The 20,419-nt window shown below is 40.6% G+C and overlaps 1 protein-coding gene across 1 annotated transcript in view; it reads right to left on the bottom strand.

The window, feature by feature from the left end:
- CUNH3orf70 (chromosome unknown C3orf70 homolog) overlaps positions 1 to 20,419 on the bottom strand; it is a 77,960-nt gene that overhangs the window by 5,844 nt on the left and 51,697 nt on the right. The gene's annotated exons all lie outside the window — the stretch shown is intronic.

Below are 20,419 nucleotides of genomic sequence, written 5' to 3'. Positions count from 1 at the left end.
GTAGAATAGACGACTATAAAATTCTAATTCCGGGGCGCCTGGGTGGCTCAGTCGTTAAGCGTCTGCCTTCGGCTCAGGGCGTGATCCTGGTATTCTGGGATGGAGCCCCACATCAGGCTCCTCTGCTGGGAGCCTGCTTCTTCCTCTCCCACTCCCCTGTTTGTGTTCCCTCTCTCACTGGCTGTCTGTCAAATAAATAAATAAAATCTTTTAAAAAAATTAATAAAAATAAAATTCTAATTCCATTCTATCTTTAGTAATTCTATATTAATATATATGTTAATGTGTACATTTAAAAACTGGAGGAAAATATACCAATTTATTATCAGGATTACAGAAGACTTCCACATTTTCGGTTTCTAGGTTTTCATCAGAATACATATCTACACACAGATTTAATAGGTAGTGGCCTGTAGGGTTGTCCTAGCCACCGGCAACGGCTGGGGTAAGGTAACGAGGTGTGAAATGATCTCTTTCAAGACCCAAGCTCATCCATGGCCCACTCAGACGTTCTTCCTGCCACCAACTCCACTGGCACTAGGCAACCCAAGCCAAGCAGAAGCAAGGGTACAGGTGGGTTAGGAGGTGACCTACTGGGTGTTTCCAGGATACCAAGGAGCTTATCTACAAACTTTCTGCTCGGAGCTCCCCGTGGAAGTGAAACCTGAATAGATCTGTTCCTAATGTGTCTCTTTGTTCTCTTTCACCTCACTCAACATTTTGCAAAGCCTCTGTGTACCAAGTGCTAAGGAAACAGAGATACAGATGAATCTGTACATCTAAAATGATTTCAGAATAGAAATCTGGAAGTTAAAACAAAAACAAAAACCTGAAAAACTCAGAGACAACAGCCACAACTGCAGACCCCGTCTTGGGTTTTTCCTAATACGCCTGATGATCAATCAGTCCATACTGTATCTTCTGATTATTTATGACAGCACTCTTTAACCTTAGCACTATTGCCATTGTAGACCAGATAATTCTTTGTTGTAGGGGCTGTCCTGTGCACTGCAGGGTGTTCAACAGCAGCCCTGACCTCCACCCATTAGGAGCCAGGAGCACCTTCTCCGCAGGCGTGACAGTCAAAACCGCCGCCAGCCCTTAGCACCGAGTCCGAGGCTCAGAGCCGCCCTGGCTGAGAACTCCTGACTTCTGATACTCTCATGAGGGTCTCTTTGCAAGCAGTTCGCTCATCGCGCACAGCACCTGCTCCTGTTTATTTCTTGGTCAGACTGGAAATTCTGGGACAGAAATCACATTTGTAAGGAAAACTACCTTAGACTTTTTAACAACTTATTTAGGCCACGGGAGAATAGCAATTTCAGATCAGAAGTGTGAGCAGCAAACGAGGCCACAAATAGTATGACATCAGTAATCTTTGAACATCAATTAGCCTGCCTATATCTTTTAATTCTGTTTCTTGACCACTGTACAAAAATGTAGGCTTAGTTGTTATAATTTCATTGTAACTAAATTACTTGAAAAATATATTCAGCTTCACTCCGGATTAACACACGGGAAAGGTACATTTAAAACTGTTAAGCCTTTGGGTTCCTAGGTCTGCTTTGAAGCCTGGACATGTATCATGCAAACCCTATATGGTCTGATAAAAATACAGGTGAGAAGAACCCGTCACACCTGCCTGGGGAACTATGTTTCAAATATGCCACGTATCTTTATTTCTTTGTTATCTGTAAAGACAGTACAGCATTATTACTTGTCAAGAAAAGTTCAAATCAATAAGACTAATAGTTTGGTATTGCGGGACCTCCACAATCCAAGCATCACAGGCATTATCAGCTGAAGAGACAAAGAAGGCAGACCTTTGAGCCTCCCCTCCAATCCTCCAGCCCCAAGACCAGAGAAAGAGCTGTCCGGCAAGGGCAGAGAAGGGACTACTCGCAGAACTTGGGGAGACTGCTCCCCTTATGTTCACAGAATGATGAACAGGATGTCTGGAATGGAAGTTGGTCTTCTCTATTCTTGGCTGGTGGACTGGTGGTTACTGAGGGCAGGAGGCTGGGGATGACGGGCACTAAAATGCCTGTTGTCGGATGCTGATGAAGTTCACTCTGGCCCAAGTGACCTCTGGTTTGGTTATCTACTTGTCACACTGTAGAAGTTCCTAGAAATTTCTCCTCAGACTCACAGGGTTCAGCGCTTTAAGTCCAAAGAAGGAGGGACTCCATGAAGCCTGACTTTGGGACTTCTGTAAGCACCCTGTCCTTTCTTCCCTGCCCTGCCCCCTGGCCCTACCCTCCTTTGTGCTTCTTCAAAAATTCTTTGCTCTTTCTCTTCATCTCAGTTGTTCTACTTTCTCTAGTCCTGTCTTCTCCAAAGCTCGGTTTTTCTTCCTTGAAGTGCAGTAAAAGAAAGAAAAACGCAGCTGGGAGACAAAGCTGTGAGGAATAGAGCATTCCACACTCCATCTGCTTCCGCAAGTAACACCTATTGAAGGTGCTTACTCCAAGCTAGGGTGACAGCCCATTACCGGGCGATATGGGGACAGAGGTGTAAAGAGAAAGGCACAGAAGAAAAAAATAGTAAAGACGGCCAGATGAGAAACTAAGTTTCGTAAACATCTTTCAAACATCAATCAATTCTGACACTATATTGTTTGATTTTCTTATAGCACAAAATTAACAGGAGAAAACCACCTTGTATCAAGGATTTAGTTTTGTAAAGAGTCCAGAAGGGTTTGTACTTCACTCCACTCTCCAATAACTTCGGCCCTGTGTATGCTATACTGTGAGTCTATGCTTGTAATGATAGCCCTGAAGCATCACAAGATCCTGAATTATCAGAGAAATTCAATTATGTCTGCTGTCCTGTCCTTACTAAGGGAATCAAACAAACGAACACACTGCAATAGCGAGGACTGAAACAACGGGTGGCTCCTGGCCACGTAGCCAGGAAATTCCATAACCACTGTACCCTCTTCTCTGAACAGTCTTTTTAATTAAGGTTCTACTATGCTATTTAAATAAATAGATGAGAACTTTCAAAACTTCAGTCTCTAGAAGGAAAAGATATTCAGGGAGAGACAGGGCTTGCGGAATAGAAAGTGGAGGGAGTAAAAGAAAAATCCAGATATAACCCAGCAATTCCATTTCTGGGTATAGACCGCCCCAAAAATGAAAGTGAGGTCTTAAAGAGAGTAGCTGCATAACCATGTTCATAGCAGCATTATTCACAGTAGCCAACTGTCGACAAACAGTGGAGAAACAGGATGTGGAATATACAATGACTATTATCCAGCCTTAAAGAGTATGGAAATCCATGCTACAACAGGGATGAACCTTGAAGACATTATGCTGAGTGAAGTAAGCCAGTCACAAAAAGACAAATACTGTGTGATATCACTTACGTGAGCCAGCTACGTTAGTCAAGTTCATACAGGAAGAAAACGGAATAGTGACTGCCAGGGGCCAGTAGATGAGACAGAACAGCTTAACGGGTATAGAGTTTCAGTTTTGCAGGATGAAGAGAGTTTCTGGAGATAGACTGGTGATGGACGTATAACAATATGAATGTAGCTGATAACACTGAACTTTAAAATAGTTATGATGGTAAATTGTATGTGTATTTTACCACAATTTTTAATACAAAAAGAAATCAGTATAATTCACTATATTAACAGACTGGAAGGGAAATGCCATTATGATCCAGAATACATAAAGAATTCTTAGAACAGAAAACAAGCAGCCCAATTTTAAAAGGAGCAAGGCTGGGGTGCCTGGGTGGTTCAGTCGGTTGGGCCTTCAACTCTTGATTTCAGCTCAGGTCATGATCTTGGGGTGTGAGATCGAGCCCCATACTGGACTCCCCAATCAGCCGGGAGTCTGCTTGGGATTCTCTCTCTCCCTTTCCTCCTCCCCCTGCTCACACATTCTCGTGCACATGTGCTCTCTCTGGGGTAAATAAATAAATCTTAAAAAAAAAAGGAGCAAGCCTATATATACAAGGGCAGCGCCAGGAATCCTCGTGGTGACGGAAATGTTCCATAATTTGACAACATCCCTATCGCTATTTTGGTTATGATAAACTACCGTTTTGCAACTGTAGTTGTCACTAGGGGAAAGCAGGTGGAGGATACATGGAATCTCTGTTTTTTGTAAAACTACCTGTGAATCTATAATTTTTTTCAAAATAAAAAATATATTTTTAAACAGTGGGGAAAAATCCCCATAGAAATGATGTTGTACCCTTTCCAATACATTTTATCAGGAGGTAACCTGCTGATCTCATTACAGATGACGGTAACTTTGAACGCTTGTTTAATGTGCTGTCTGTCTAGGTTTCTCCATTGAAAAGTTAGTGTTTTTCCTTTATATCTTAAGTATCTTGTGAAGAGATAACTTTGAGCTGTGCAAATACCCCATTTGTCACCATACGTTCACCTACTATCTTTAGCAGGCACAAGTGGATCTGGTCTCCAGTAATCACTACTCTGGCTTTTGCCCAACAGTTATCTCCTAGTACCATCATTACTTTTATATTTATTATTTAGAATTCTATGTAAGCAAGAGCTGTTCCTTCTCCTTCGTTTATTTTTGTCAATTATTTAAATTAAGCATGATTCGCAGGTATTTATTTTGTTCCATGGCTTGTAATCCATTACTATCATTATTTACTTGGCTGCTCCAATGTTCCATATTTAACTCTGGGAGCTCCTTCAATTAAGCACCTGTGTCCTCTCAACATGCGCCCATCCTTTTTTGGAGACTTCCTTGCTTTTTGGCACCATAAGATGTTACTGGCTTATCTTGTACTTCTCTGCCCCAGTCTAGGAATCAGCCATTTCTCCAAGGAACCCTAGAGTTCTTTTTCTTAAGAACTTAAACATATATTTTTTAAAGATTTTATTGATTTGACAGAGCCAGACAGCACAAGCAGGGGAAGCAGCAAAGGGAGGGGGAGAAACAGGCTTCCCACTGAGCAGGGAGGCCAATGCGGAGTTCGATCCCAGGACCCTGGGATCATGACCTGAGCTGAAGGCAAACGCTTAACCGACTGAACCAACCAGGTGCCCTCTAAACACATTCTTAAAAATATCCTGGAAAGCAGCCTTAGCTTGCTAATGATTCATTCAATCACTCACTAAATTCATCCATAGGAAAGTGAATATTAAACCTCATTACAGTACTTAATTCCCATTAAAAAATAATATAAAAAATAAAAATAAATGTCACAAACTCATCAATTTATCTGGAATCTTTTTCAAGGGAGCTGAAATCATTTTCTCAATAATGAAACTGACTATACAACACTAAGATCACAAAAACCAATTATGGTCTGTAAGTGAAAAATAAATTTTTAGTGGCGCCTGGGTGGCTCAGTCTGTTAAGTGTCTTCGGCTCACATCATGATCTTGGGGTCTTGGGATCAAGCGCCACGTCGGGCTCCTTGCTCAGTGGGGAGCCTGCTTCTCCCTCTCCTTCTGCTGCTCCCCCTGCTTGTGCTCTCTCTCTCTCTCTCTCTGCTAAATAAATAAAATCTTAAAAAAAAAATTTCATACATCTTGTTTCTTTAGGGAACCTGGTTCAACACTTTCAGCTTTTTCTCAAGTAAAGGCTGATCAAACCCATTAGATAAGTAACTTCCACTATTCTTTTGCAGTCTGAGTTCTTAACTATCCTGACTGTTCTTCCCCTTTGGTGTTTAATGTGTAATACATACTTTTTAACAATGCCTCGATGAGACACTAAAAAAGACTTATGTTCTCATCCTGGTTCTTCAGTTAAAGGAAAAAAAGGAAGAAGAAACAGAAGACTTAATTACTTTTTCAAGCTCATGTAACAAACAGAAGTCAGTTCTAAGACCCAAGCCTTGTGCCGTTTGTTTATGAGGGTGTGCTCATTACTTCATTAATACGGTTTAGATACTGCTCTTATTACTTACACTCTCATTCTCTACCATTAACTTCAGCTAATAGTCCAATCTGAAACACGGTGTAAATACCTAGCAGATATATTTCCTTGAAGGAGTTTCTTTCTTTTGGCTTTAGAGCACAAAGGAAAGGGGAGAAGAAAACCCAAATAAATGTAAAAAATAATTTATATGCCCTGTTAAGCTCTTGTATGCACTTCGTTAAACTATTTTTTTAGAACAGTTGTGCATTTTGATTCTTAAAAAAGATCCTTTGGGAGGGAAATGAGCTTTTTGCTTTTACAGATAGTTTTAGGACTATTAAATGTGTGTCCCCTTGACACATGAAGTACTCTGCTCTCAGGGAATGCAAAGTAATTTTAAAATTAGCCTAAGAGAAATATAATTAGAAAGGTAAATCTACTGAAAAAAAGAAATGAGTGGCCTAAGGGAAACTGCATCCACAGTTCAGTTCTTTGATTTTATATAGTGAATCACAATTATGTTTGTTTTATTCCCAAGGGCATTCATTACACTCAAAGTAATGTTAAATATCCTTATTCAGCTATTTCCACAATATGCATTATTTACTAAGTTGAGCAGCATATCACAAACTAAAAACAAAAGAAATATTTACCACATAAATACGTACATTTATATATATATTATGTATTTATATAAAATATATATTTTACTATAACCAATATTTTTTGTTGCCTTATCTGGCACTCTGCCCCACTGGCAATCAATATGCCACATTTTTGTACTTTAATCTAGGAGAACACTAAAGTTTATACACTGCCCAATACGTTAAAGTCCCCGATCAGAACTTTATGCAAGATGGAGTTTCTTCATTTTTCAAACCCCATAACCTTTAGTGCAGTGCAACGCATTAATGTAAAGCAAAACCCTAGGGAGACAGAATACCAGGAGCATGGATTATTTACTTATTTAACAAACATCTATTGAATATCTACCATGATTATTCTACTAAATCAGATGCTACGGGGAAACAAAACACGCAGTCACGCTTGAAGGAGTTTCCAGTCAAATTAGGGGTAGAAGATAACAGATAAAGTACAATTAAATGAAGAACTGAGTAAAATTACAAGAATACATACAAGGGCATTCACCAAGCAGCAGAAGAGGATTCCAGGCTTCCCTGAAGGATTTTACGCAACTAGTAAAAGATCCGACCCCGGGGAGTAGCACAGAGAACTGCTCCAGACCAGCTTCCGAGCTGAAGTGTCGGCAGCACTGGAGTTTCACAGGGTGGACCACGAGAGCCAAGGAGAACAAAGCCTGCAGGGGACGGAGGGCGGGCGGGGCTCGGGATGCAAGGCCGGAATTCATGTGTCAGTGACTGGTGAAGCACTGAAGATCACCCAGGAGGCCCGGAACCACCATAAAAGAAGGATTTTAAAGGATTCAGTCTGGTAAAGATGTACAACTAGACTGGAGAGAGAGGAGATGAGGGTTCAGGGGAAGCTACCGTGGATTTGCATGCCGGATATTCTGATCTAAAGTCACGTGGCTTAGGAAAGGAAGGAACACGGAAGACACTCTAGGAAGGTGACAGATCCTGGGGCTTAAGGGCAAGGACTGGGGAAGACATGCACCTGGATCTGAATCCCGACTCTGGGACTTATTAGCTGCCTGACCTTTACGAGACTGCTGACATTCCATGTTTCCCATTTCCTCAGCGTAGACGTGCTTAGGAGTCTCGACCCTTAAAATGCTTTACCTCAGTGTGCGGCACATCAGAAATGTTCTGTTACTGTGTTACTTACAGGAGGCAGGGGCTGCCTACCCGACTCCAAGCCGCTCTTCAGGCTTCACAGATTGCCGTGTGGCCAAGCCCTGCCAAGCCCATGACGACCCTTAGCCCTCAGTCTCTAGAATGCCCCGAATCCACCCAGTTTCTTGATTCAGTATAGCCCATAAACATCCGACCACAGCTCTCTGCCACCCTACCTTCATCACCTGTCCCTCAAGCCCTACAAGCCACTTTTACATCTGCTTTCTCCCCTCCTCAAACGAACATGTACTGAGCTTCACTTATGTGCCTGGCCTTAAACTAGGGACACGGGGTTAAAACAGCAAGACAGACCACACCCCCGCCCTTATGGAAGGGATATATATTTGAACAAATAATCACCCCAAAAGATATGTAATTACAAACCATAAAAAGCAACAGGCATAAACTGATAGAAGACGCAAAATCAGTGATTAGAAATCACATGTGGGATGCGTGATGTGGACCAGGGGAGGGTGGGCGTGGTGTCAGGCAAGACATCCGTAAGTACCGCATGTGGTCCATGTCGCCTCAGGACTGAGTGCGAGTTATCGGGCAAAGAAGGGAAGAGCCAGAGAGGTTGGAGCACGATGAGCGAGACGGAGAATGGTCAGAGATGAGGGTCATGGAGGCCAGACCATGCAGGGCCCTAGAGGCCATGTTATAAAGATTGGGGATTTTGTCTTGCAGAGTAGAAAGACGCTGCGCAGTTTTAAGGAGAGAGTCACATGACCAGCTTTGCCTTTCTACTTGCTTCCGTCTCTGCTCCTCTCACAGTATGGGCACAGCCAAAGCTAATCAGAAGCACTCAATGGGCTTCAACAATTAAGCCACCACCCCTCTCCCGGCTTCCCACGCGGATCTGGACTTGAGTCAAACAGGTGAACGAATGACTGGAGGAGGTAGAAGAACCACCACCCAGCAACCAGGACTGGGCGGAGCCCTTTGCCAACAGACTTCTACAGTCCCCACCGCTCTGAGCCGCACTTCGGACAGCCTGAGGTACGGACAGGTGTTACGTGAGACCTGCCCTAAATACAGCATTTCTGAAAGTGCCATAAGCCAACAGCGGAGACGCTGTTTGCCACATTTATCATTTTAGAGAGCAACCAGTCTGCACAGAGACATAATGAAGGCTCCGTACTTTTTAAAACCATGTTTAGTTCTACCTGAAGCTAACTCCTCCGGTTTAAGGGATAGACAGAAGCAACACACTGCTGGGTATTTTAGCAAATACCTACCAGTGAACAACAAGAGGGAAACAGAAGTGTACAACACACCCCCTCCTATAATCCAGCTGGGTCATACACACACACACACACACACACACCCAAAAACAGCACAAGAGGAAACACGTATTAAGTTGTGAGGCACACACTGTACACAGTGTAGGAGCTCAGAGAAAAGTGAGCACTTGTAGGGCTTGGAAAATACGGAATGTAAACTGAAGAGGAGCTAGGACTTGGACAAAAGAAAATGGCATGCCTTGTGCAAAATTCCAGAGGTAGAAGAAGTGTGGGTTATTGGAGAGGGCAATGGGGTGACCAGCCTGATTGGAGCAGAGGGCTCTCCTATGACCAGAGCAGTCTCACCACCCAGATGATCTGCAAAGAGAGCAACACCCTTCCCTTGCCTTGCAGACTGGACAAAATAGGAGCCCCTGTGCCGAGTAAAATGGCACAACGGAATTCCTTGAATGGCTGATTATGGATCGTTACAAGGTAAGAAAAGCTATATGAGTACTAACCTTTTTATCTAAAGATGGATGATCAGGATGAGAATGAGGATGATATAATAATAATAATAATAATAATAATAATAATAATAAATAATGTCATTACCTTTGATTTCTTTAAAACAAGCCTTGACCTTGACCTTATGGCCATTTTATGTGACCAGCTTAGCCTCCTACCTTTCTCTGCAAAAATCATTAGTGTATGGGCTGAGTTACCCAGTCCATGAACTGGGCAGATTTCTAAAACTGCAGTTAGAAAACATTTCAGAACGAAGAAATTCCCTAAGGGAAGCAGCAAAAGGGGAGCTCTAGAACATGACCCTGGTACAGTTTTCTACCACTCCGCTAGCATACAGCTGTGCACTTCTACAGATCCCAAATAAGTTACTAGCAGCCTTTAATTCAATGGACAGATGTTCTTGAAGACTAAAGCTAAGGCAAACAGTCTAAGACATCTGTCACATTTATCTATTGATCTGGGGATGAAAAGTTGAGAAATTCACAAGAAAAGGATGCTAACCAGTCAACTTGATCTAAGAAAAATAAGATCTTGAAGCATATGAAGTATCTGCTTAGCACAGGAGCTCAGTAGGGAGCCCAGCAGACTAAATTTTTTAAAATGCATCTTTGTTAATGGTTATTTTTGTAAAGAACATGTTTATACATATTAAAAAACCTCATTTTCAAATTTATACAAAGCAATATGGCATTCTAGGACTTTCTTTTTTATTACTCAATTACAACAATGAAACATTCTAAATATCAATGAGATGCAATTTCAAATCAAATTGTTAATAATTATATACGAGAAGTCATATTTCTTGATATAATGAAAGAAAATATGTTTTTTCTTTAATCAGTTGTAATAATTGCCATTCATTTCTCTTGGACCTGTGGTTAGGCTCGCCAATTTTAAAAACAGTGCCACTGGGAAAATCCAAAGAGTTAAGGAATAAGAAGCAACAAATTTAGTATTTACAACTAAATAGCATCTCTACTTAACTACCCACTTAACTACAGGTATACCTTGGAGAGATTGTGGGTTCAGTTCCAGACTACTGTGGTAACATGAATGTGAAATAAAATGAGTCAAATGGATTTTTTAGTTTCCTGGTGCACATAAAAGTTCTGTTTACACTATTCTGTAGTCTATCGAGTGTGCAATAGTATTAGGTCTAAAAAATGTACATACCTTAACTAAAAATACTTTATTGTTAAAAAATGCTAACCATCTGAGCTTTCAGTGAGTTGTAATCACTAATCACGGATCACTCTAGCAAATATAATAATGAAAAAGTTGGAAACATTGCTAGAATTACCAAAGCGTGACACAGAGACACAAAGTGAACAAACGCTGTTGGAAAAATGGCACGGACAGACTTGTTCGACCCCGGACTGCCACACACCTTCAATCTGTGTAACACCACCGTATCTTCAGAGCACAATGAGGCGGAGCGCAACAGACAGGTGTGCCTGTACTCCTGAATGGGGACAAGAGGCTCAGATGATGGCACCAAAATCCAACTTGGAGCTTTGTTCTTAGACTATTTTTTCACGACAATAGTTGGGCTGTAAAATATATGTATGGAGTCACTCCACACTTGACACTAACAGTAAAGAGTAAAAACAGGGTCCAGATTACAATGAGATTATAAATGTGCTACATATTAATTGCCTCTCAACTCCAAATTTTCCCTTCAATATATGTTCTGCCCTAATGCACAACATTCTTTTAGGCACTTTCCTCTAGAGTCAGCATGATGCTAAATTTTCTCAGGAGAGGGTGCTGGAGGGTCACTGCAGAAGTAAGGGGCTCTCCTACTGTTTGCTGCACATGTGAGGGGCCAGGGTGAGAAAATCTGTGGGAGCTCTGCCCCCAGCAGGTACCCAAAACATGCAGTTGCTTAGCAAAGTTGCAGTCTTGGCCTGGCCTGGTGATAGGGTTCCTGTGGCCATCTTCACATGGAAACCAGCATTCCAAAGGCCTTCCGCCTACATCATACCCTCCTGCTCACCCAAGCCTCTGCTCCCTCGACGTACCCACACCCATAACCGCTGACTGCCTGTGCCTCGCCTGCACTCCAGGGGCTCGCTTCCTGCTTGCCAAGCAACCTCATACCAGTACAGCCTGGCAAAGCAGCAAAATTCTCTGCTACCCTGTGGGATGAACTACGCTTTTTCCAACAAAGGAATGAACCCCCTTTGGGGGGCCTTGGGGAAGGTACTGCCTTCCACTTTTGTCCTTCCTGGGTATTTTCCCTCAGTCCACGGGAACCATGCAGGCTTTCCTTAGATCTCACAGTTATTTATTTCTTAGAGTTTCATATTTTTTTATATTAAAATTCCTGTGTAATCTACTGTGTGGTTTCCATTTCCCTGATTGGACTTAAGCTGATTCAGTGATCAATTTCAGGGTGTGGGATTTCCTGTAAGTGGTACTTTCCTAATTTGTCTACTGAAAAAATATAAATATTATATTAAGAAATTAAGTTGTGTGTATTTGGAACCTAGGCTAATAGATACTACATGCTATGTATTAAAATATTAATAATTCTTTAGATGTTTAAAATTTGAAAACCAATTAACAATTAACTTTAATATAACAGAGGAGGATGTTAGAATACACTCTAAAACCTGTTTTTTAAAAAAGCACTGTTTTTGCTACTTAATATTTCTATATTAATAATTAACGTCAAAAAATAACACAACAGGGGTGCCTGAGTGGCTCAGTTGGGTAAGCGTCTGCCTTCGGCTCAGGTCATGATCCCGGGGGCCTGGGATCAAGACCCATGTTGGGCTCCATGCTCAGCGGGGAGCCTGTTTCTCTCTCTCCTCCTGCCTGCCACTCCCCCCCCTGCTTATGCTTTCTCTGTCAAACAAATAAAATCTTTAAAAAAACTAAAAAATAACACAACAAAGAAAGTTTATTGAATATTCTCCTCCAACGGAATGACATATAAAACTACTGAACTAAATGTGCTTCCCCTGAAAAAACAAGCAGGAAAGAAAATTTTGAACCAGCCTTCATAATAGACCAACATATGTTAATCTTAATTCCAGATTGAAAAATTCAGCGGGTGGGTTAGGAGTAACATTCAGTAACTTTATGAATGAGAGCACACCATTGACGTGGCTGGCAGAGTACAGTAACACAGCTCTTTTTCCTACAGCCTGGAATACAACTGCCTAGGAAGAGAACAATGGAAACGGACAAGGAGGAGTCACCCCTACCTGTAAAGCATGTGGAACATAAAATGCAGATCAATCACTCAAGAAAAGAAATCCTGATGACATGGGACATTCTAGACAAAAGGAGCAGCATGGAAAGGAAACCCAAGACATGCAGCTCCGTGATGGGCACTGTGGGAGCTTTATACCTGTTTTCCTACATTGTGCGTGTGGTAATTTAGGACTACAGCACGTGCCTGTATGATTTTACACTACTGATACACTGATGAGATTTGGTAATATAATACTGATTTTCAAGGCTAAATAAGATTTCTATGGGTTTGATGAATTTTTTAAATTTACCACTTGAAAACATAAGGGAAAAAAGATATTACCGGCACAAGTGTGTCCCCTGCAGAAAAAGAAAGCCACAGGCCTTTGAGAGGCTATGGCTAAAAAACACTCCCAGGGACACCAGCCCCACAGCAAGGATGAAGCACGTCCAGATGCAGTTGTTCTGATGTGCCTGGGATAATCTAAGCAAATAAAAGCATCCTGGGAACTATCTAACTTTGCAGTTGGCTGGCTCAGAGATCCCCAACTGTTCTGGAAAGAGGCATACCAATTATAGATTTTTTAAGAAATGTTGCTAGTGAAGAACCAAATGTGATTTCTGTGAATCGTCTGTAGAGCCTGAGCTTAAAATGTTAGGTGAGATCTTGATGGTTTCAGAGAGATTACTGAGGCTTTTATTGCTTCTGTCTGGAACACAAGCAGACCGCATTCAAGTCAAAACAAATATCTCCAAGAATTCATTGATTAATGCTAATAATTCAGAAAATCTATAGTTCTCCCATAAAACCTCATAGGATTACAAAATGATGTGAAAAGGCAAACAGCCTTTTCCTTTACAGTGAACATTTTAATGAACCCCCAGAGACAAAAAAGATGTATTTCTGTTTGTTATGCCTGAGGAGATGAATTACAAAACACTCATTTTACTGCTCAGTGGGTGTGATGGTTAATTTCATGTGTCAAGTTAGAGGGTATTTTTGGATGAGACAAACATTTAAACCAGTGAAGGCTGGGTAAATTTATTGTCCCCATTATGTGGATGGGCCTCATCTAATCAGTTGAAAGCCGAATAGAACAAAAAGACCAGCTTCCTTGAACAAGAGGGATTTCTCCAGTAGACTGTCTTTGGACTTCATCTGTACCACTGACTCTCCTGAGTCTCCAGCCTGCCACTCACACTGCAGATTTTAGACTCACCAGCTCTATAACTGTAAGAGCCAATTTCTTATATCTTTCTAGATACACAGAAATCCTATTGATTCTATTCTCTAGAGAACCCTGACTAATGCGGTAGGACTCAACTTACCTATGGTGATAATAAGATATTGGCATGAAAACATAATCAAATACGTTCAACTTTAATTTCCACAAGTAGGGAAAAATATCCAACTCCTTACCCCAGTGCCCTTATTTCTTGATGATACCACCCCAAAAAGGGATTTTCTACTTCATCAACTGTCCCTCAGTTCAGCTGGTGAGAAGACCCAGTCTTACTTCTTTTAAGGGCATACATGCATGTGTACTATATATTTTAAACAGATTTGATTATATAGCTAGATCTAGTCTAATTCCCATATAACAAAATGATGGAATTCATATACATTGATGGGTTATTTTCAGATATTTCCATTCAGTTTTCTAATACATATTGTCTAACACATATTGCATGATTTTTCCCCATTTACTTTGATTACCCCTGCTGTAGATTATTAAATGTTTTTAAATACTAACTTTTTTCCTGACCTTATCCTTTATGCATTTTTGTTCTGGTTGTGACAGTGAATAAGGCCAAACTGCATTCTGAGTCTTATGTTCTAATACAGTTGTAAAATCAAATTAAAAGTATGTTAAGTACCTAAAATATTTTGATTTCACATATTTTCAATTATTTTGTTAAAATAGTTTGAGTTTTGGGGCACCTGGATAGAGCAGTCGTTAAGCATCTGTCTTTGGCTCAGGGCGTGATCCCAGCGTTTTGGGATCGAGCCCTGCATCAGGCTCCTCCGCTGTGAGCCTGCTTCTTCCTCTCCCACTCCCCCTGCTTGTGTTCCCTCTCTCGCTGGCTGTCTCTCTGTCAAATAAATAAATACAATATTTTTAAAAAATTTTTTTATTATATTATGTTAGTCACCATACAAATAGATAAAATCTTTTAAAAAAATAGTTTGAGTTTTTATCCCACAGTTCATAGGATTTTAGTTCAAATTTTGCATCCTTTTCCTAGTTACACAGTGCCTATGTAACTCAGGATCCTCATTAGAAAATGGCTGTCATTTCTATCTTGGGTGACAGTCCAGAGATAACAACCACAATACAATGTGGCAAGTTTGGTAATTGGGTGATGTATAGAGCACAGAGGAAGAATAAAGAAAGAGGAGAGGAATCAACGACAGGAGGGCAAGTGGTTCGGGAAACACAAGAGATGATGTCTGAGCTGAGTCTGGTGGCTGGAGGCTTGGTAGGGCTGGAAAAGGTCAGGCATCCCCAGCAGACAGTGTGGTGTGTAAAACGTCAAGGATGCAGAAGAGCAAAGGTCTTCAAAGAATTAAAGCACTTTAGTACCACTTCAAAATGGTAGGTGTAAGAAGGAAAACGGCCCAAATAGATGAGCAGGAGCCTGGCTGCAAAAGGCTGTGTTAGGTCATCCCATTGAGATCGGCTATAGAGATTTTATCCAGGAGGTAATGGGGAATCATTGAAGGATCCTGAGTAAAGAAGAATGCGCCAGAGAATATCTGAGTTTTAGAAAAATCGATCTGTCAACAATATGAAGAAAGCTGGAACGGTGGGGAACACAACTTAGGCTGCCGGAGAGAGATGAAGAAGAGCCTGCATTACGGCAGGAGCAAGGGAGTAGATCAGAAAGGGATAAATTCGGTGAGACTCAATCATTTGCTGTGAAAGGGGACACAGGACGTCAGGAATCCATAAGGTATTTGAGGCCATGAATATGAATGTTATCGTCCCGGACAGTGTATGCTAAGAACAGTAATTCTCAACTGGAGGGGGAGAGGAGGAGGACCTATGTGGGAACATAGCAGGACCTCAAGGAGAAAGCATATGTTGTTTTAAAAAGCATGTTCACATCAGAATTAAAGTTTATACTTATCAATACGTGCCCTCCTTAATACCCATCACATGGAGCACTGGGTGTTATACGCAAGTAATGAAGCATGGAACTTTACATCAAAAACTAGGGATGTACTGTATGGTGACTAACAATAAATATTTTTTAAAAGTTTATACTTAGCAACTCAAGGCATTTACTAAAAGGCTCCTCGAGTCTGCACAGGGACATATACACGTGAATGCACGCGCACGGTTATGTACTTAATTGCACCCACAGGACAACTGTTTGCTGAGTCCCTCTGAGGACCCGTCTTTAACTCTATTTTGCCTCAGATGCACTTACGTTCTAGGAAAGACACCAAAAGGCTGTAATATATAACCCATAATTCCCTCCCAGCAGTGCCTAAATTCAGGTTCCAGGGAAATGGAAACAGCTTAAGTTCCTCTCAATGCCCCCCCACACACACACACACAAGACAGAGGCAGTCCCAGGTAACACTGAGTTCCTCCAGACAGATACCTAAGCTAAACTCAGGCAGAGATCTAATAGGATACCTAAGACTTGTTACTCTTTCTTCAAAACTAACTCCCTTGCAGTAAGATGTAATAAAAGGACACTAGGGTAATAGCTATATAATCAGTTAGGCAAAGGTCTATATTATACTTTCTATTTTGTATCATCAAACATCTCAATTACCATACCTTATTGATCCAAATAATAAGAGTGCTTTCCACACTGATAGTTTCTCCTAAATTATGGGCCAGGGGAACATTTTGTTCCGTGTCTAACATTGCCCTCATTTTGTTTTTATTATTTTAGTAATGTTTTCATTTGAGTGTAGTTGGCACACAATGTTACATTCGTTTCAGGTGTACAACATAGTGATTTGACAAGTTTATACATTATGCTATGTTCCCCACAAGCGCTATCATCTGTCACCATGTGATGCTATTACAATACCACTGACTATATTCCTTATGCTTTGCCTTTTAATATTCTCATTTAAAATAAAAAAACCTTAAATTAAGGAATTAAGTTTCCATTTTTTGTTTTTTACAAGACAAAAAAATAAGCAATTGGAAAAATGTTCAATTACTATAAATCAAATATTTGAAATGTACCAGGAGAGTGATATTACTAAATACAGCAGTAAATATTTTTATAGTGAATATTTTTAACAATTATTTTTTTTTGAAGCCTGGATGTTTATGCAGTATTAGTAAGGCTTAAGGCGGCATATACCCATATCGCAAGATTAAAACATTGAATTAAAAAAAGTGGCAGGGGCGCCTGGGTGGCTTAGTCAGTTAAGTGTCTGCCTTCGGCTCAGGTCATGATCCCAGGGTCCTGGGAGCGAGTCTCACATCGGGTTCCTTGCTCAGCGGGGAGCCTACTTTTCCCTCTGCCTGCTGCTCCCCCTGCTTGTGCTCTCTCTCTCTCTCTAATAAATAAAATCTTTACAAAAGGCAAAGATAGGGGCACCTGGGTGGCACAGTCGTTAAGCGTCTGCCTTCGGCTCAGGGCGTGATCCCGGCCTTATGGGATCGAGCCCCACGTCAGGTTCCTCAGCTGGGAGCCTGCTTCTTCCTCTCCCACTCCCCCTGCCTGTGTTCCCTCTCTCGCTGGCTGTCTCTCTGTCAAATAAATAAATAAAATCTTAAAAAAAAAAAAAAAGGCAAAGATGGGTATTGAGTAGAGGACATGATCATCACTCCTGTGGTGTCATATTCTATAGGTAACATGACTTTGGAAGAGGAAAGGCAGGTGAGCTACCATTGCTGTCATATACAAGGTATTAAATAACTATAAATTAAAGTAAGTCTGTCTTAATGGGAACAGTTTGGAGAGGTTATGCTACTCTAACCACAAAAATATTTCCTTTAATATGTCCACCCAACAGCTACTCTGAGGTGACTAAAAAAATTCCTTGCCATAAAAGAACACAAGAGTAATAATGGATCAATGGAAAAACTGCTTTAATTTTTTTTTATTTTGGACACATTAGATAACTCAAAGTAAACAGTCAAGAAAATACTGATTTTATTTTTTTTTAAGATTTTATTTATTTATTTGACAGAGAGACAGCCAGCGAGAGAGGGAACACAAGCAGGGGGAGTGGGAGAGGAAGAAGCAGGCTCCCAGCGGAGGAGCCTGATGTGGGGCTCGATCCCAGAACCCCGGGATCACGCCAAGCCGAAGGCAGACGCTTAACGACCGAGCCACCCAGGCACCCCGTGGAAAATACTGATTTTAAAACTAAATTTGCTAGAAGAATATGTTTGCTTTTGGAATCTCCCCTAAAATTAATAATTTATTTAGCACACATTTATTTAGAGACCCCCACGGGAAGGTTCTTGACCTATTATTATAAACTCACCCATTAAAACTTACTATAAAGGAAGGAGTACTAATAAATGACCCAAATATATGGAGGAATTCTTTTTAGATTTATTTATTTATTTATTTATTTATTTATTTATTTATTTGACAGAGAGAGAGAGAGAGAGAGCACAAGCAGGGGGAACAGCAGAGGGAGAGGGAGAAGCCGGCTCCCCGCTGAGAAGGGAGCCCTATGTAGTAAGGCCTGATCCCAGAATCCCAGGATCATGACCTGAGCCAAAGGCAGATGCTTAACCCACTGAGCCACCCAGGCGCCCATATATGGAGGGCTTTAAAAGAAGTGTAGCTATAAATCTAAGTGGTTAAAGTGTTACACTAGTAAGAGGCTGCATGGTGCAATGAGAAACACATTGTTAAGTTCTGGACAGATGCTTACCTCAGTAAAAGGTGCAGTTACAGAAACAATACGTTAAAGAACAGGATTTAAACACACTGGCAAAAATCAGAAGTATTTTTCTTAAATCAGAGGTATTTTTAAACTTCAGTTATTTTATCCTATTAAACAAAGTTTAACAACAAAAAAGAAAAAACTTACCTATAAAAAAGAAACCTGAGAGTCATAACTTTCTAGTAGGGTAATTTTAAATTTTCTTTCATCTTGATGAGTTTGTTTTGACAAATACACGATGAAGTGTATTCTTCATTTATGCTGATGAAGAGATAAACTTTAAGTAAATTTTATTAAAAGACTGCCTCTTCTGGCTAATACCAGTGTCTCTGGCATTCCCTTTCCCTAATTTGAATTTGTGGCTTTTAACCGGTTTGAGATCGCTTGTTTCTAAAGCATTCATAGAAATAAAAGGAGCCTCAGATATCATCTAATCTAATTCTCTTATTTTACAGATAAAAAAGCCAGGGTCCAGAAAAGTAAAAGATCAATACCCACTTTTCTTGACGCCAGCAAGAAATATCATGAAATCCTTTTTAGCTTTCTGTAGCTGCCATAATGAATCGCCACAAATCTAGTGACTTAAAACAATGGAAATTTATTCTCTCACAGCTCTGGAGGCCGGAAGTCCAAAATCAAGGTGTCAACAGGGCCATGCTCCTTCCCAGGCCCTAGAGAAGAATCTTTCCTTGCTTCTTGGAGCTTCTGATGACTCCAGGCTTCCTTAGCCTAGGCTACAGAATTCTAATCTCTGCCTCTGTCTTCACAAACCCTTTTTATGTCTTCTCTTCTGTCTCTTAGAAGACATCTGTCACTGGATGTAGGGCCCACCTGGATAATCTGGGATGATCTTACCAGTTTAACTAAATTACACCTTCAAAGACTCTTTTTCCAAATAAGGTCACCTTCACAGGTTCCAGGGGTTAAGATTTAGACATATCTTTTTGGGGCTGCCATTAAACCTACTAGAGACTCTAAAGAGTCCCTTCCTACCCCACCACTGCCAAGAGGCAACCTCTAAAGAGTCCCTTCCTACCCCACCACTGCCAAGAGGCAACCTCTACCTTAAACTTGTATCTATTTGTTCACTATATCTCTAGACTTTATATGCCTAGACTAATTAAAATATTTTATTTTCTGTATAGTATATCTGCCAAACCAACTCCATCTAATAAATAATAATTAATAATGATCATGGTACTTAAGAAAAATTCCAGGATCTGCAAATTCAGAAAAAAACTCCCATGACATTATTTCAAAACGAGTCACTGAACAGGAAGTTAAATTTTTAACAGTTTTATTCTAAACTGACAACTGCCATTTGACATGCACACAAATCCTATAGAGAATTGTAGCAAAAACAAAGTAGCCTATCTAATATTTGCCTTTCTGTGGAAGCTTTTATCTAGACTAGAAAAAAGGGTACACAATATGTAGAAAGTTAAAATGAAAGACAATTAGCTAATCAATCAGCAGTAAGTAACATCAGATTCTCTCTTTCTCTATGACAGAGAAGGAGTGAAGAAACAAAAGTGGAATTGGACGATAAAAGTAGAGAGAGACAGTGGTAAACACTGAAGGGAGTAAGGGAATAAAAGGAGAAGACAGCTTGAAAAGACTTCATAATTTTGTCAAAGAACAACTTTGAGATAAGATGCCTGTCAATTCTACAAAAATATTGTATCTTGCAAGTTGCATGCAGATCTGATTTCTGTGATTTGTGAAATGGTCAAGTATTTTAAACTCAAATTTCTCAAAAGGGAGTCCAGTTTCCAAAAGATGTTTTAATTGGGATATCCCTGGAACACTGCCAAGAGGAAGTCTGGATGACTTCTCAAGAGCCCGGCAGTCCTACATTTGCCAGCACAGACAGCCTGAGATATACAGCTTGGATGCTGATTCACTCTTACTCTAAAAATA

The sequence above is a fragment of the Ursus maritimus genome, unplaced genomic scaffold (assembly GCF_017311325.1).
Source record: "Ursus maritimus isolate PB19 unplaced genomic scaffold, ASM1731132v1 scaffold_4, whole genome shotgun sequence".
In the NCBI taxonomy this organism is placed as follows: Eukaryota; Metazoa; Chordata; class Mammalia; order Carnivora; family Ursidae; genus Ursus; species Ursus maritimus.
Note: the sequence above shows the minus strand (reverse complement) of the source record. Positions and strands in the feature narration are given on the sequence as shown.